Source organism: Bombina bombina, chromosome 9 (genome assembly GCF_027579735.1).
Source record: "Bombina bombina isolate aBomBom1 chromosome 9, aBomBom1.pri, whole genome shotgun sequence".
In the NCBI taxonomy this organism is placed as follows: Eukaryota; Metazoa; Chordata; class Amphibia; order Anura; family Bombinatoridae; genus Bombina; species Bombina bombina.
In genome coordinates this window covers 246,789,120-246,807,610 of record NC_069507.1, presented here as the reverse complement: position 1 = coordinate 246,807,610, position 18,491 = coordinate 246,789,120, and the positions used below count along the sequence as shown (strand labels likewise).

The following is an 18,491-nucleotide window of genomic DNA, read 5'->3' as shown; positions in this document are numbered from 1 at the left end:
CAGCGGTCTGATGACCGCTGCTTGTTAAATACAGCGTGCAGGTTCTCTTGTGAGAACCTGCAGTCACATGGGGTCGAAAAGCTTGTGAAGCCTTTGATAAATCGACCCTTTAGTCTGAACTTTAAATGAACAGTAATTTTTTTTTTTTTTCTGACAAATTTCAGTTATGTTTCTCTTTTCCACTCCTGTATCATGTGACAGCCATCAGCCAATCACAAAAGCATAAACGTATAGTCTGTGAATTCTTGCACATGCTCAGTAGGAGCTGGTGACTCAAAAAGTGTAAATATAAAGAGACTGTGCACATTGTCTTAATGGAAATAAATTGGAACGTTGTTTAACATTGCTGCTCTTTCTGAATCATGAAGTTTAATTTTGACTTGAGTGACCCTTTTACAGTGTGACTGTATGTGACAAACCTTGCAATTCTCAGTGCATATAATCTGGGCGGTGTTAGGATTTCTTTATGCTTCTATGGGAAGTTTAATTTTTTTTTTTTTTTTTTACCTCTCCGTTATTTTTTGCAGCCATTTCCTTACATTGACCATAAAACTGAAGGACACAAATTGTATCTCAGACGGGTGTTTTCCTGAATGGGAAAACAGGGTGAGTAGAATCTGGTGATGCTATTTTTGCACCGGGTTCTTTGAACATTGCAGATGTTGGGTTTCCCTGCGCGCCGGCATGTGGTTTGTGGTCTGTGGATGGGGAGAAGAGGTTTGTTATATTTAACCACTCTGGCTGTTTCCTGTTCTTGGTCTCCGGTTTGCTAGTAACACTTTTATGTATTGCAGTGGTTCATCTGCACTGGGGTTGCGCAGTTGTGACACTCGTGGTCCAATTTTTTTTTTTTTACCCCACAGTTCAAAATTTATCTTATCTAGTTTTAAAGGGATACCACACTCAACATTTAATTTCCCATCAAATATTTAAAGGGATATGAAACCCATTTTTTTTCTTCTTTCATGATTCAGATATAGCATACAATATTAAACACATTTCCTGTATACTTCTATTATGAAATTTGCTTAATTCGCTTGGTGTCCTTTTTTTGAAGGAGCAGCACTGCACCAATGGGAGCTAGCTGAGCACATTGGGTAAATCTGAGCATTTAACAAGCACTAATATTTACCATCACTAAAAATAAAGTTGCGTTTAAGTGATCAGTTATTAAAACTGTTAAACTCACCCTCATTGTGCCGTTGCACATCGCTAAACTCCGCGACTCCAGCCACCCACGGCACATTGCTCTCCTGCGTTTGCACCTTTTTTTAAACCAATAGCTTTGCGTGTCAGTTGACAGTGTTCTATTGGTTTAGAGGTGCAAATATCACCTCATTAGTAGTAGAGAACTGTGCTAATGTGACACCTCTGTTTCAATTAAAGGGACATAAGACAATTTGTAATTACTAGACTGCAGTATTGAAATAAATTAACTTGAGGGATAGATAGGTCAAAAAGGAAATGTGCACGAGTGCAATTCAGTGTAATAGCATTTTGTAATGTACTTCCATTAGCTAAAATGCTTCTAGTAAATGTTGTTACTGGTTTTCACTGATACACGCACATGTCCTGTGAGGGCCCGTGCACGTGGTTACTGTGTTTTTTTTAGAGAGCTGTCATTAGTGTGCATTGCTTCTGAAGATATCATTTGTGTCAAACAACTGCTGTCTTTCTCAGGTGTGGTGTTGGAATACTGGTGCAGGGCCCTCACAGCATATGTGCGTATGCTGCAAAAAACAAACAAAAACAGTAAAACAAAACGGTTTCGCTTATGGAAGTATGTTGCAAAAAATGCTTCTATTTCACATTGAAATGTACATATGCACATTTCATTTTCGACCTTTCTATCCCTTTAATTCATTTTCTCCTCTTTTTAATGTGTTTCCAATGATCTATTTTACCTGCAGGAGTGTATTAAATAGTTTACAAATAGATCCTTTATTTTGTCAACTGAAACAGCTGATTTTGCCTGCTAAAACCACTGCCTGTACTGAAAATATGCATACTTGTGTATTCTCTGAGTAAAGGCGATGCAAGGATGAATTGGCAGCAGCCCAGGAGAGAGAAATTTGTGTATGTATATATGTATCTATGAATATATATTAACATAAACCGTGATCTACAGTCGGGATGATAGATATGTATATGTATCTATGAATATATATTAACATAAACCGTGATCTTCAGTAGGGATGATAGATATGTGTATGTATATGTATCTATGAATATATATTAACATAAACCGTGATCTTCAGTAGGGATGATAGATATGTGTATGTATCTATGAATATATATTAACATAAACCGTGATCTTCAGTAGGGATGATAGATATGTGTATGTATGTATCTATGAATATATATTAACATAAACCGTGATCTTCAGTCGGGATGATAGATATGTGTATGTATGTATCTATGAATATATATTAACATAAACCGTGATCTTCAGTCGGGATGCTGGATATGTGTATGTATATGTATCTATGAATATATATTAACATAAACCGTGATCTTCAGTCGGGATGATAGATATGTGTATGTATGTATCTATGAATATATATTAACATAAACCGTGATCTTCAGTAGGGATGATAGATATGTGTATGTATATGTATCTATGAATATATATTAACATAAACCGTGATCTTCAGTAGGGATGATAGATATGTGTATGTATGTATCTATGAATATATATTAACATAAACCGTGATCTTCAGTCGGGATGCTGGATATGTGTATGTATATGTATCTATGAATATATATTAACATAAACCGTGATCTTCAGTCGGGATGATAGATATGTGTATGTATGTATCTATGAATATATATTAACATAAACCGTGATCTTCAGTAGGGATGATAGATATGTGTATGTATATGTATCTATGAATATATATTAACATAAACCGTGATCTTCAGTAGGGATGATAGATATGTGTATGTATGTATCTATGAATATATATTAACATAAACCGTGATCTTCAGTCGGGATGCTGGATATGTGTATGTATATGTATCTATGAATATATATTAACATAAACCGTGATCTTCAGTCGGGATGATAGATATGTGTATGTGTATGTATCTATGAATGTATATTAACATAAACCGTGATCTTCAGTCGGGATGATAGATATGTGTATATGTATGTATCTATGAATATATATTAACATAAACCGTGATCTTCAGTCGGGATGATAGATATGTGTATATGTATGTATCTATGAATGTATATTAACATAAACCGTGATCTTCAGTCGGGATGATAGATATGTGTATATGTATGTATCTATGAATATATATTAACATAAACCGTGATCTTCAGTCGGGATGATAGATATGTGTATATGTATGTATCTATGAATGTATATTAACATAAACCGTGATCTTCAGTCGGGATGATAGATATGTGTATGTATGTATCTATGAATATATATTAACATAAACCGTGATCTTCAGTCGGGATGATAGATATGTGTATATGTATGTATCTATGAATGTATATTAACATAAACCGTGATCTTCAGTCAGGATGATAGATATGTGTATGTATATATGTGATGATAGATTTCTATTAATCTGCAGAACACACTATGAAGCTTTAGCAATAGGTAATACTTATATAATGTGTGAAATGTAATTATGCCACTAATCTTAGTAGAGAGGTAGAAAAATATATAGTTTCACATTAGCTAGTGTATATTTTATATCGTGTCTAATAATCTGCTCGGAATTTACATTGAGTTAGTCCCTTTCTCCCACCTGTTCCTGATGTTCCAGCGCGCACACATGCTGCGATATTAACGCTCACGTACTGTATATAAGTGTAGAGATGTTGCGCACTGTGACAGTAATTACAGGGGTTCTGTATCACTAAAGCTCTGTGCCTGGGGCGTCAGCAGTAGAATCTGACACATAAAACCCACCTTATTTGCTGCTGTGTAAACTACAACCTGTCACTGTGCTACAGGGAAGAGATGGAATGTAAATCTGCATGTATTTGTGTCAAGTTTAGTTTTATTAACTATTTGCTTGATCTAAATCTTGTCTGTGCTTAACTCTTTGGCTACCAGAGATCTACGGTCCATTGATGTCTTCTTTTTTTTTTAATTTTTTTTGTTTCTTGTGGTGGAAATTTTTTCTTCTGCCTGTGGGCGTGTCACTGTTAGCAATATAGCTATGAGAATTGTTCTTATTAATAGGATGAATTACAGGGTCCATAGCACCATAGGGCATGTAATATTTGCACTAGTCTTCCATGACCCCCAGCCTATAGGTTAAACTCATAGATAAACTCCTGATTGTGAACATAGAACAGCCGCTGAGCAATCACAGTTATAATACCCTGCCAATCGCAATTTCCCTGTTAGAAAATCTCTCTTCCATCGATACTGTTCTCAAATAAACAAGTTAATATTGTGAACACATTTTTGTTACTCCCACTCAACAATTTGTTAATTATTTAAAGTTGCTAAAGTGAGTGTTCCTTTAAGATGCTGTTTTACTTTCTTTGTGTGAAACTATAACAAATGTGGGGACAGAAAAGAATGTCACCTCTGGTACAATGTCACACCTGTGATATTTCAGTAGCAGGAATGTGGTCACAAAAATGATGCTTTAGGAAGATAATGTGTAATCTCCCTTTTTAACCACTTGGTATCCAAAGCTCGAATCATATTAAAATCAAACTGTGTCACAAATCCCATAATGTTACAGGGGCAGTGTCCCAAGTAAGATTATTGGTGAAGACATTTCTGTGGAATCTCGTGGGTGATGTGATATTCGCTTTATGCCGTGTGATTGGAGAAATCGCAGCCGTGACCTTGTTCAGTATGTAGCCGCTGTGTGACCCTCAGTAAATTTGTTTTAGGGTTTCTGTGTCACCTAAATCTTCTTATCTCTGCAAAGGATGTTGTGTACTCAGAATAAACAGATCCTCCTGATAAGAAACAGGTTTGCAGGAGCCCGCACTAAACATACAAAAAAATCTAAGATATCTGAAGTATTTTAAACTTGTTTCTATTTATGACAGACGATGATGCCGATAAGTTTACAGGTTAGCCCCTCTGGCAGTTCATGAGTTAATAACTTCACCTGTACAACACAATAAAACCTAATGCTTTTTTTATTCTCTTTAAACTTGTTGCCAAGAACTTCCCAGATATTGGGATTTGCTTTTCCTGCCAGTCATGCAAGTTAGAATATAAGCAAAGGAATATGCCTGCTCTCATTTTTATTTTCAGTGTTGATTCTATTCCATGTTCCAGTTTTAAGAGGAATCTTGTGTGATGAAAATAAATCTTAATGTGTTTAGACATTGTGTGTATTTTGCAAATCCCACGGATTAATTACTACCCCACCGACCAGCTATTTATTACATATCGGACCCCATGAGAGGCAAGGGTTAACCACTTCATGCTTACTGTTCTACAGGATTGTGATGAGTGTATTTGGATTGCTTTCCCTCCCTCTATCTCCCATCCCCCATTTTCCTCCAAAAACTGTGACCTGGGGCTGGCTCCTACTTGCAGATAAGTTTCATATCACATTCCCATTGTGGATTCCAGGACTTAGTGAGATAGAAACATTCATAGCCGTGGAGGAAGAGGCCGGACTGTTCATCCCTTGTGTCCCCGGCAAGGTCATATGCTGCTGGTTAGCCAGTAACACCTTACACCAAATCTGTGTGGGATTCAGGTCAGTGCCCTTGTGTATTGAGTGAGGTGTATGGTTATGGGCTGTGGTGACATCAGCTGGTTACCCAATACCAGTTTACCAGTGCACGCCAGTACGGTGCCACCCTGTACAATATCCTACCAGCGATCTTCTTGCTTTAGAACAGCCAAAAATTGTGTTTTTTCACTTTGACAAACTTTGTGCAGTTTTGGTTGGATTTTATTCCATTTGGGTAAAAGTTGCAGTCATTTAATTTTTTTTAAATAAGATTTTGTTTTTCTATTAATCTATGATTTTGTCAGACCAGTAAATTGAGCAGATGTGAAACAGTATTGTTGGTAATAATTTATAGTCTTACTGACTTACTGAGGTTTTGTAACCAGGAGGAATTAGGTATACAGTGAAACATCAGGATTCCAATATCAAATAAAATGTAAAAGTGTTGTTATTTTGTTTCTTTAATTAACATCTTTACAACAGAGGATGCAGTTGCAGAGTTTTGTGGGGCTGATAACGTAATATTCCTGTCCCATTGTATAAACAGGAAGATAAACTCTCAGATCAGTGGACTTTCTTTTTGTAATTGGCAGACAATGGTGCTTTTTGAGCTTATACCCTTGTTCAGTAGCTTCACAATGAGAAGGGGAATCTCATTGTCATGTTTATTTAGTAAATGTATAAACAACACACACACAATAGGTGCTCAGTGTAACAGTTTACTGTGAGATTTGCCCATGGCACATTGTGTTGGTTTGTGATAACAAAACTGTTAAAGGGGTATTGATGTTAAACTCTCATCCATCAGGTATGACATTGTATATTTACCAAGACACATACTCATTCATAAGCCTGGCTTTGGGGGGAAAAAATTAAGCTCTCATGATTCAAATTTGAAACAACTTTACAATTTATAAAATATGCACAGTATTTTTATATTTACACTTTTTGAGTCATCCGCTCCTACTGAGCATGTGCAAGAATTCACAGAATATGCGTATATGCATTTGTGATTGGCTGATGGCTATCACATGATGCAGTGGCAGTGGAAAAAGACATAACTTTGTAATTTGTCAGAAAAAAATCTACTATTGTATTGTCTTATGCATTTGTTTGCTTTAAGTTCAGTAATAAAAGGAAACAATATTACATGTTTTGTTTTTAAATATCTGATTCATAAATGTTTTATTTTGGCATCAATTTCTCTTTAACCAATAGTATTTTTACAACCATATTCTTGTCTGATGTTTCTCTGGTACCTTTGCTTATTTGTTATTTGGGGCTGGATGGCAGGAGCTCAGACTGTCCCTTTAAGCTGCTGTTGCTGTCTGTCTGAAGGCTGCAGCTGTTCCTAACTTGTTGTAGTGGTCAGGACAGACAGCAAAGCAAGTGGAACTCCTGCAGAGCCAAAACCTCTGTTTATTAAAGCCCTTTATTGCATGGAAAGGGTTAAATATATTTTGAGCCTTTATCTCTTTTCCCCCATCAGTTTTTTAACTGGTAACATCTGTTTGCTATGTAATCCTGAGCCTTTTTCATAAATATTCTGCAAGAGGAGGCCTGGCTTGTGTCCCAGGGTACAGACTCGGCTCTCTGGGTGTGAGGCGGCTGACTGACAGCACGGACTGTGATCCAGCAATGTCTGCTTTGGTTTCTATATATGCTGTCTGTGTTATCGTGTGCCTCAGATGCTAAACTGAATACCCGGGTGCATGATGGGAATCTGTACGGCTAAACCCTGATTTGTCTGCATGGAATGACCCTGCACCTCTAAATGATTAAAGGAAGAGTAAAGTCAGAATGAAACTTTCATGGTTCAGATGGGGCATGCAATTTTAAACAACTATTTACTTTAATCATAAAATTTGCTTTGTACTCGTAGTATTCTTAGTTGAAGGCTAAACCTAGGAAGGCTCATATGCCCTTGAAGGCCATCTCTTATCTCAGTACATTTTATTAGCGTCTAACAGTTAGACAGTGCTAGTTCATCTGTGCCATATAGATAACATTGTGCTCACTCCCATGGAGTTGAGTCAGCACGGATTGGCTAAAATGCAAGTTTGTCGAAAGAACTGAAATAAGGGGGCAGTCTGCAAAGGTACAAGGTAATCACAGAGGTAAAAAGTATATTATTATAACTGTGTTAGTTATGCAAAACTGGGGAATGGGTAATAAAGGGATTATCTTTTTAAACAATAAACATTTTCAGGTAGACTGTCCCTTTAACTGTATCTGTACAGTGAGCTTCTGCGTCACTATATAGTGATCGCTTTGGATCCTGTGACATAAGAGATCTGTCCTCATGGTGAGATCTGCCAGCAGGTCAGCGACATGTGGCAATTAAATGTACTTCGTTTTCTAGTGTAGCTCCAGCTTCCTGCTGAATTGTTGTTATGTCACAGGGTCACAAATGAAAAATTAGCCGCACCACATTGTCAGTTTGCTTTGTGCTCCTTTACAGTAGTAGCTGCAGAATAATGAACCTATTTGGGAACATAGCAATGAGAGATCAGTGAATGTTAGAGATGAATGTGAATGTTATGTTGCTGCCTTTTGTAGATTAGGTCTCTGTAAAATAGAGGGTTTTTTGTTGGGACACATTTTATTTTATTTTCTGGCGTTCTGAAATCTGCACCATAGAGCTATTAAAGGGACAGAATACTATAAAATAGTTTTTCCCTTAATGTGTTTCCAATTACTTTTTTACAAGCTGCAGAGTATAAAATGTATGAGATTTGTTTTTTTTTTTAAGTTTTTCGTGTATAGGAATTAGCTGATTTTGTGTTTTGAAGCCACAACCTAATAAAATGGGCTGAGCTTGTAGGTATAATCAGATCACATTACTTTATCACATTGTGTACATATACCTGCTTCTTTATCTTATATCTTTCTATAAACCATTCACCAATACTTGGAGAGAACAATGGAAAATTAACATTGTATTACCTTATCTCTTCTATACCCTGTAACTGTAATTTCTTCTACTGGCTGTGTTAACACAGCTTGGCCTTAAGGTTAAAAACTTTCAGAATAGCTGGGGATGCCACAGGCTAAATCAGCAATTTCAAATGCCAATATAAGGGTAATGGAAATACTTGTAAACAATTTAATACACTCCAGCAGGTAAAGTAAATCATTGTGTCCTTTTAAGTATCACTTTAAAACCTGCATCCTATACAGAGCTATATGTCAGCTGTACACAGAAATAGTTGCATCTCTGCCTTGTGCATAAGAAAAGGTTACAGGGTCATGTCACAGTAGAATGCACGTGTTTTCTGTGCCTTGGCATGAGTGGGTGAGCAGTGTTTGCAAACTCTTTTGGCCCAACTCCCTGCTGTGATGTCATTTGGTGCACGCTGGGTCCCAGCTGGATATGTCCGCTCATGTGTTGTTTTAATTTACACAAGCACTTGCCCAGCACGATGAGAGTTCATGTGAAGAATCTCTGTTTAAATAAATAGGCGGCAGCTGAAAGCAATTGGACTGCGGGTGAGGTCTACTTGCTGCAGAGCATCGCAGCCTCATATGGGGCAGGTGTGGTAGCTCAGGCAGATTGTCTCACAGGGTCTCATTCAGCAGAACTAACCCTGGTGACTTCATCTGTTGTACTGATAGTTTAGAGCAGTAAAGAGTTTGGGCTTTATAAAGCTGTTGTGGATTTTCTGCATCTATTATTAGTAGATATCTTATTTATTTGTATAGCACCGCTAAATTTTGTAGCAATGAATTGAATTAAAGGGCTACATTATGACGTTATTTTAAAGGGACACTAAGTCACAATTAAACTTTCATGATTCAGATAGAACATGCAGTTATAAACCAACAACTTTTCAATTTATTTCCATTAACAAAACATGCACAGTCTTTTTATATTTACACATTTTGAGTCACCAGCTCCTTCTGAGAATATAATTATATGCAGTTGTGATTGGCTGATGGCTGTCACATGATACAGGAGTGGAAATAGACATAACTGAAATTTGTCACAAAAAAATCTACTACTAATTTGAAGTTCAGACTAAGCGCTATTGAATTGTCTTGTTGTTGTGCATTTGATGATTATGCAAATCTACTGTATTTACCGGCCCTTTAACCTGTATTATGGTGTTTATATCTGGAAATAGAAACTATACACTCCCCACACCTGAATAGTAGTTGAACATCTATATAATTATCATTTATTTGTATAGCGCTGTAAAATTCCATTTCTCTTTTATTTTATTTTCTGGTAAAGCTCCTCTATATTACTCAGTGTACACTGGGTTATAGAATATATTTAATTAAACTTAAAGCAACAGTATACTCCCCAGTTTTGCTTAACCAACACGGTTATATTAATACACTTTTTACTTCTGTCATTAGCTTGCATCTAAGCTTCGGTAGACTGCCCCCTTATCTCAGTTCTTTTGATACACTTGCATTTTAGTCAATCAGGACAGACTTGTAAATAACTCCACGGGATTGAGAACAATGTGATCTAAATGTCACACATGAACTAGCAGTGTCTAACTGAAAAACTGATAAGAGGTGGCCTTCAAGGGCTTAGAAATTAGCATATGAGCGTACTCTGGTTTAGCTTTCAACAAAGAATACTTTAAAAGTAAATTGGAAAGTTATTTAAAATACATACCCTATCTAAATCATGAAAGTTTAATTTTGACTAGACTGTCCCTTTAAAACTGATACAGGCGAAAGAGGTACAGTGAATTCCTTTCCCAAGAATGTATTCATTTAGTATTTCATATTTATCGTTTTCTAGATTCAGTCATTCCTCAACTCCATCAGTTTTCACGAAACCCTACCCAGCGCAATAAGTGTAGAGTTCAACGTCTGTTAGAAATAGCTATGTATCATGCCCAAATAGCTGGCACATAGCCTGTAAATCTCCTCTCTTGGCTGAATGTAAAATACCTTATGGATTCCAGAGGGGATTTCTCACCCTGCCTAAGCCAGTAAGTGAGTAGAATATTGGCTGCAGACTCAAGATCTAAGGTTGTCCGCTGGCCGCTCTCCACTGCTTCTCTCCTACGTAGCATCTTCTCCCTCCGAAATTTAAGCGTGCGTAGATCTGAGTACTTTGAGGGGGTCTGTATTTTATTTAGTTTGCAATATGCCAGGAATTTACTGAGCTCACTCGGAGTGGCAAACGCTCCCAGACCCTCTTAGGATCACTTTTCATTGCCTGTAACTCCGCTGTGAAAAAGGAGCCTTCGAGACGCAGCTCTCACACAAACATCTGGACAGATGTGGTTGGATACATTTATAAAAAGCATTAGATAGCCAAGACTAAAAATAGACCCTCAGCTGTCTGTAACCTTCCTCATACTTGTGACCACAAATACACCTGTTGGCGCTTAGTGTTTGTTACATGCGTTGTTCCTCAGAGCACCTCGTATTATGCATAAGGCGTTGAGATTTGTGACCCATTCTGAAAACCGACTTAATTAATTTTTCAATAGAATTTCTATTTAGCACTCAAATCTTTATTTTGCTAAATCCCATAATGGGGGGGGGGGAGATAGGTTAAATGCGTCACTAGGAATGCAACAAATAGTATTGAAGAACAAATCAGTCATCAGATAACGTTTTACTCCTTTACGGTTACCAACTTGCTAAACATGGCAATATTTCCTTAGCACTCTCCCATAGATGCAGGATACAAAAGTCATACGTATATTTATACATGTATCAGTAGCAAACCCTGCAACATGCTACACAGGGATTGGTGAAATCTGTACATGAGCGTATTTACATCTGGTCTATGATTGGCCAAGGAGACTAAGTAAACTCAGTCAAAAGAACCAAAAATGGGCCGTCTCTTTAGCTTACATTCTTTTTTCAAATAAAGATACTAAGAGAATAAAGACAAATTAATAATAGGAGTAAATTAGAAAATTGCTTAAATTGCCTGCTCTATCTGAATCAGGAAAGAAAGAAAAATCAGGTTTACTCTGATTTACTTCTATTATAAATTTCTTTCCTATGGCATGGAGAGTCCACGAAACTTTCCAATTACTAGTGAGATATTCGCTTCTGGCCAGCAGGAGGAGGCAAAGAGCACCCCAGCAGAGCTGTTAAGTATCACTTCCCTTACTCATAACCCCCAGTCATTCTCTTTGCCTTGATCACGGGAGGATGGCAAAGAAGGTGTGTGAATATATTTAATCCTTTTATGGGTACTTTTCCCTGCAAGCAAAGATTGAAGTTATGATGTGTCCATGTCAATCTCTTTAGTAAGAGTAATGGTGGCTTTTAGCAGATAGAAGGCGGCAAGGTGGTCTTTGCTTTATTTCTAATACTGATCCTACCCCTTTGATAGAGTAACCAACTCTGGTTTTCTGTTTTTTCCTTTTCTACAGGTCTCTGTTAGATGTGGAGTGATCTGACATACCTAAGAAACTATTCCCTGTCTGACAACTGCTTCCAAAGGTAAGTGCTTCCCTTCTAGGTAACAAGGTATCAGCACTCTAGGAGTCAGGGGAAAAGTTATGTGTTTATACATTTTTATTGGGCAGGGAGTATTTAAAGGGCACTGCATTGGGGATTTATTGAGGCTGAGTAGACATATTTATAGGCTTTATATGTGTTTTGAGGCTCTGTGAAATAGGAGTTTGTCTTCCTCCTTTTGGGTAGGAGGTGTATTTTAGCCCTTATACGAGCCAGAGTTTTTTCGGCATGGTATTTTGAAAAGGCAGCGGTCATGTGATCAGAGCCGCTCTGTCTATTACAAATTTCGCGCCGTTTAGACTAGTGATGCAGTTTTATGTTTAGTTGCGGTCATGTGACCGAGTTTCGTATACGCTTCCTATATCTGGCAGACCAGAGTTTTGATCATAGTGGGATCTTTCTGTTGGTGCGCTAGGAGTGGTAAGCCCTCAGCAGAGCTGAGGTTAAAGGTGTCTAGGTTTTTCATTATTCTGTTAAAACATTTTAAAGGGCTAGTGAATTTTATAAGCGTTTTGTTAATATGGACTCTAATAAGAATTCAAATTTGCCAGTTGACAAATGTTTGTTTTGCTTGGAGGCTCAGGTGTTTCCTCCTGTGCAATTTTGTTCCTCTTGTTTTAAATAAGACATTATTGTTTAAAAATAAGATTTCTCCCCCAGAGCCTTTTGTCTCCAGGATAATGTTCTAGCATTGCCTCGGCTTTCCCCTCAAATTTCCCAAGCTTCACATGCAGTGCCCTGTGGTTCCTCTCAACAACCTCCTGGGGGTGTTTATTTACCCGGGGATTTTGCTGTGCAGATAACTTCTGATGTTTCAGCAGCCTTATCTTTTCCGAAGGTTGCTGGTAAGCGCAAGAAGAAATCTAAAAATGTTCTGACTCCGCTAAGGCTCCGTTAGTCTGTCTGTTATCTGATGAGGATAATTCCTCAGTGTCTGAGGGAGAGTTGTCAGGCTCTTATACTGTAGTGACCAATTCTGCAGATTCAGATGAGATTAATTTAAGATATGTTAGAACACCTCTGATTACTTTTAAAGGAGGTTCTTGCTACTTTGGAATAATCCGACTCGGCAAAGAATCTTAAAAGGTCTAGTAAACTTAATAGGATGTATGATGTGCCCTCTTCTATGGATGTTTTTCTAGTTCCAGACCATATGGCAGATATCATAACACAGGAATGGGATAAATCAGGGATTCCCTTTCCCCTGTTCCCTGTGTTTAAAAAGATGTTTCCTGTTGCTGACTCTATTCGTGACTTGTGGCGTACAGTGCCCAAGGTAGAGGGAACTATCTCTATTCTTGCTAAGAGAACTACTATTCAGTTGAAGATGGTTCTTTCAAGGATCCCATAGACAAGAAGCTTGAGGCTTTTTTGAAGAAAATGTACATTCATCAGGGATTACAGTGGCAGCCTGTTGCTAGTATTGCTACAGTTGCAGGGGCAGCATCCTATTAGTGCAATGACTTATCCAATCTAATCCTAGAAGAGACTACTATAGAGGGGATCCAAGACGGGATCAAGGCTCTTAAACTAGCCAATACCTTCATTTGTGATGCTAACATGCAAGTTCTTAGGCTAGGAGCTAAGATTTCTGGTTTCACTGTTTTAGCTCGCAGAGCTTTGTGGTTAAAGTCGTGGTCTGTTGATATCACATCTAAGTCTAAGCTTTTATCTTTGCCTTTTAAGGGTAAAAACCTTGTTTGGTCCACGTTTGGCTGAAATTATTTCTGATATTACATGTGGAAAGGGCTCTTTCCTTCCTCAGGATAAAAAGAATAGACCTAAGGGTCGCCTTTCGTAACTTTAAGGGACAAAAGTCTATCCTCCTCCTCTTTTAAGCCGGAACAGTCAGTCTTCTTGGAGGTCCGGTCAGCCTTGGAATAAAGGAAAGCAAGCCAAGAAGCCTTCCGCTGATTCTAAATCGGCATGAAGGGGCTGCCCCTGATCCTGTATTGGATCAAGTGGGGGGCAGGCTCCTTTTCTTTCAGCAGGCTTGGATATGCAATGTCCCAGATCCTTGGGCAATAGGCATAGTGTCTCACGGTTACAGAATATAATTCAAATCTTGTCCTCCCAGGTGCAGATTTCACCTGTGAAGGTTATCTGTGGACCAGATAAAAAGAGAGGCCTTCTTAAACTGCATAAAGGACCTATCTTCCCTTTGAGAGATTGTTCCAGTTCCTCTAGAGGAACAGGGTCTAAGATTCTATTCAAATCTTTTTGTGGTTCCCAAAAAGAAGGGCACTTTCTGTCCTGTACTGGATCTAAAGTGTCTCAACCAATTTCTCAGGGTTCCGTCCTTCAAAATGGAGACCATTCGTTCCATTCTTCCTTTGGTTCAAGAGGTTCAGTTCATGATGACCATAGATCTGAAGGACGCATATCTTCATGTTCCCATTCACAGGGATCATTACCAGTACCTGAGGTTTGCCTTCCTGTACAAACATTTCCATTTTTTTGCCCTTCCTTTTGGCCTTGCTAAAGCTCCCAGGTTCTGGGGGCTTTTCTAACAGTGGTCAGGTCCCAGGGCATGGCTGTGGTGCCTTACTTGGACAACATCTTCAAGCACCATCTTTTCATTTAGCAGAATCTTATACAGAGATGTTGTTTTTTCTTTGTTCCCACGGGTGGAAAGTGAATCTGGGAAAGAGTTACCTTGTACCAAATACAAGGGTGTGTTTTTTAGGAATAATTTTAGATTCCCTGTCCATGAAGGTTTTTCTAAAGGACGTCAGAAAATACAAACTTCATGCTTCTTGCCTTTCTCTTTAGGCTGCTATTTGTCCATCTGTGGCTCAATGCATGGAGGCGATTGATCTAATAGTGGCTTCCTTGGACATCATACCTTTCTTGCTCTGTTCCATCTGAGACCTCTGCAACTGTGCATGCTCAGTCAATGGAACAGGGGCCACTCGGATCTCTTGCATAGGATAAATCTGGACTCCCTAACAAGAGTCTCTCGTGGTGGATTTCTCAGGACCATCTGTCTCAGGCACGTTTTCTGAGGCCTTCCTGGGTAATTGTGACCACGGACGCCAGTCTGTTGGGCTGGGGAGCAGTTTTCTGGTTCCTTAAAAGCACAGGTCCTGTGGACTCTAGAGGAGTCGTCTCTTCCAATAAATATGTTGGAGTTGAGAGCAATCTTCAATGCTTTGATAGCTTGGCCTCAAGTAGCTTTGGTCCGGTTTATCAGATTCCAGTCGGACAACATCACTTCAGTGGCTTACATCAACCACCAGGGAGGTATTCGGAGTTCCTTGGCAATGGTGGAGGTGACTCACATTCTCCAGTGGGCGGAGTCTTACGATTGCCATCTCTCTGCCATCCACATACCAGGGTTGGACAACTGGGAGGCGGATTTTCTGAGCAGGCAGACTTTTCATCCCAGAGAGTGGGCTCTCCACCCAGAGGTTTTCACAATGATAACGCTGAGGTGGGGGGTTCCGGAGTTGGATCTGATGGCGTCTCATCGAAATGCGAAGCTTCTAAGGTACGGTTCAAGAGCAAGAGATTTTCAAGCCGTTCTGATAGATGCTCTGGCGGTTCTTTGGAACTTCAATCTTGCATATCTGTTCCCTCTGTTTGCTCTACTTCCTCGAGTAGTTGCTTACATCAAGCAAGAGAGAGCTTCAGTGATTCTAATAGCTCCTGCATGGCCTCGCAGGATCTGGTTTCTCGGATCTGCTGACAATGTCAACTCTTCCTCCTTGGAGGTTACCTTTTGAGAAAGGACCTTCTACTTCAGGGTCCCTTCCTTCATCCATATCTGGTTTCTCTGAAGCTGACTGCTTGGAGATTGAACGTCTAGTTTTGGCTAGACGTGGCTTCTCGGAGAAAGTTATAGATACTATGCTTCAGGCTCGTAAACCAGTTACTCGCAGTATTTACCATAGGGTATGGTAAATACTTTAATTGGTGTGATTCTAAGGGTTTTTCTTAGAACAAAGTAAGGGTTCCTCGAATTTTGGCTTTTCTTCAGGAAGGCCTGGAGAAAGGTTTGTCAGTCAGTACTCTGAAGGGTCAGATTTCTGCACTATCTATTCTTTTGCATAAACTTCTGGCAGTTCTGCCATATATTCAGTCTTTTGTTCAAGCTTTGGTAAGAATCAGGCCTCTGTTTAAACCTGTTGCTCCTCCTTGGAGCCTTAACTTTGTTCTTAGAGTTTTGCAGCAGGCTCTGTTTGAGCCGATGCATTCTGTTGACATTAAATTACTTTCTTGGAAGGTTTTGTTTCTTATTGCTATTTCTTCTGCTCGCAGAGTTTCCAAACTTTCGGCTCTGCAGTGTGATTCCCCTTACGTTATTTCTCTTGTTAAGTGTATTCAGTCCACGGGTCATCCATTACTTATGGGATATATTCCCTTCCCAACAGGAAGTTGCAAGAGGATCACCCAAGCAAAGCTGCTATATAGCTCCTCCCCTCACATGTCATATCCAGTCATTCTCTTGCAACTCAACTAGATAGGTCGTTGTGAGAGGTCTGTGGTGTTTTTTATATTTAGTTTATTTCTTCAATCAAAAGTTTGTTATTTTAAATGGCACCGGAGTGTGCTGTTTGTTCTCAGGCAGTATTTGGAAGAAGAATCTGCCTGCGTTTTCTATGATCTTAGCAGAAGTAACTAAGATCCACTGGCTGTTCTCGCACATTCTGAGGAGTGGGGTAACTTTCAGATTGGGAATAGCGTGTGAGGAATCCTGCAAACAAGGTATGTTCAGTAAATTATTTTTCTAAGGAATGGAATTGACTAAGAAAATACTGCTGATACCAATGTAATGTAAGTACAGCCTTAAATGCAGTAGCGACTGGTATCAGGCTGATGAATATATGTACAATAAGTAATTTTCTAAGGAATGGATTTTGACTAAGAAAATACTGTTAATACTGAAGTAATGTATGAGCCTTAACTGCAGTAGAAGCGACTGGTAGCAGGCTTATTAATAACACTACCTAACTTTTAAAGTGCATGTTTAAAACGTTTACTGGCATGTTATTCGTTTTTTTGTGAGGTACTTTGGTGATAAATCTTTTGGGGCATGATTTTCCACATGGCTGTCGTTTATTTCTACATAGAAACGGTTAACTGAGGTTTCCCACTGTTGTAATGTGAGTGGGAGGGGCCTATTTTAGCGATTTTTTTTTTGCGCAGAAAAAATTCAGTTTCAGTCTTTCTGCTTCTTCCTCCTTGATCCAGGACGTCTCTAGAGAGCTCAGGGGTCTTCAAAATTAATTTTGAGGGAGGTAATCAGTCACAGCAGACCTGTGACAGTGTGTTTGACTGTGATAAAAAAACGTTAATTGTTAAATTGATTATCCGTTTTTGGGTATTAAGGGGTTAATCATCCATTTGCTAGTGGGTGCAATGCTTGCTAACTTAATACCTTTACTGTGAAAATTTGGTTGCTATAACTGATTTGGTTCATTGTTATTTCAACTGTGACGATTTTTTGTGCTTCTTAAAGGCGCAGTAGCGTTTTTTATATTGCTTGTAAATTTATTTGAAAGGATTTTCCAAGCTTTCTAGTCTCATTGCGAGTCTGTTTAAACATGTCTGACAAAGATGAATCTGTTTGTTCACTATGTTTGAAGTCCAATGTGGAGCCCCATAGAAATATGTGTACTAAATGTATTGATGTCACTTTGAATAAAAGTCAATTTATATCTGTAAAGAAATTATCACCAGACAACGAGGGGGAAGTTATGCCGACTAACTCTCCTCACGTGTCAGTACCTTCGCCTCCCGCTCAGGAGGCGCGTGATATTGTAGCGCCAAGTACATCAGAGAGGCCCATACAAATCACTTTGCAAGACATGGCTGCTGTTATGACAGAGGTATTATCTAAATTGCCTGAATTAAGAGGCAAGCGAGATAGCTCTGGGTTAAGGACAGAGCGCGCTGATGATGTGAGAGCCATGTCTGATACTGCGTCACAATTTGCAGAACATGAGGACGGAGAGCTTCATTCTGTGGGTGACGGATCTGATCCAGGGAGACCTGATTCAGAGATTTCTAATTTTAAATTTAAGCTTGAGAACCTCCGTGTATTGCTAGGGGAGGCATTAGCGGCTCTGAATGATTGTAACACGGTTGCAATTCCAGAGAAAATATGTAGGTTGGATAGATACTATTCGGTACCGGTGTGTACTGACGTTTTTCCTATACCTAAAAGGCTTACAGAAATTATTAGCAAGGAGTGGGATAGACCCGGTGTGCCCTTTTCCCCTCCTCCGATATTTAGAAAAATGTTCCCAATAGACGCCACCACACGAGACTTATGGCAGACGGTCCCTAAGGTGGAGGGAGCAGTTTCTACTTTAGCTAAACGTACCACTATCCCGGTGGAGGATAGTTGTGCTTTTTCGGATCCA

At 38.9% G+C, this 18,491-nt stretch overlaps 1 protein-coding gene and 1 long non-coding RNA gene across 10 annotated transcripts in view; one reads left to right on the top strand and one right to left on the bottom strand.

Moving 5' to 3' along the window:
• The window catches only part of ADD3 (adducin 3), a 248,812-nt gene that overhangs the window by 79,642 nt on the left and 150,679 nt on the right, over positions 1-18,491 (top strand). Inside the window, exon 1 of one of the 9 annotated variants that reach the window (XM_053692764.1) lies at positions 229-606. The exons of 7 other annotated variants lie outside the window; for them this stretch is intronic. The gene's annotated coding sequence lies outside the window, so the exon portion shown is untranslated. Of the gene's footprint in view, positions 1-228; positions 607-5,549; positions 5,701-18,491 lie in introns of those variants that run through there. One more of the 9 variants, XM_053692763.1, reaches the window with a different exon arrangement.
• LOC128640287 (uncharacterized) lies at positions 6,830-10,731 on the bottom strand. The gene is made up of 2 exons (XR_008399319.1): positions 10,588-10,731; positions 6,830-8,159 (listed from the first exon to the last, which is right to left on the bottom strand). It is a non-coding gene; the product is annotated as an uncharacterized LOC128640287 (long non-coding RNA).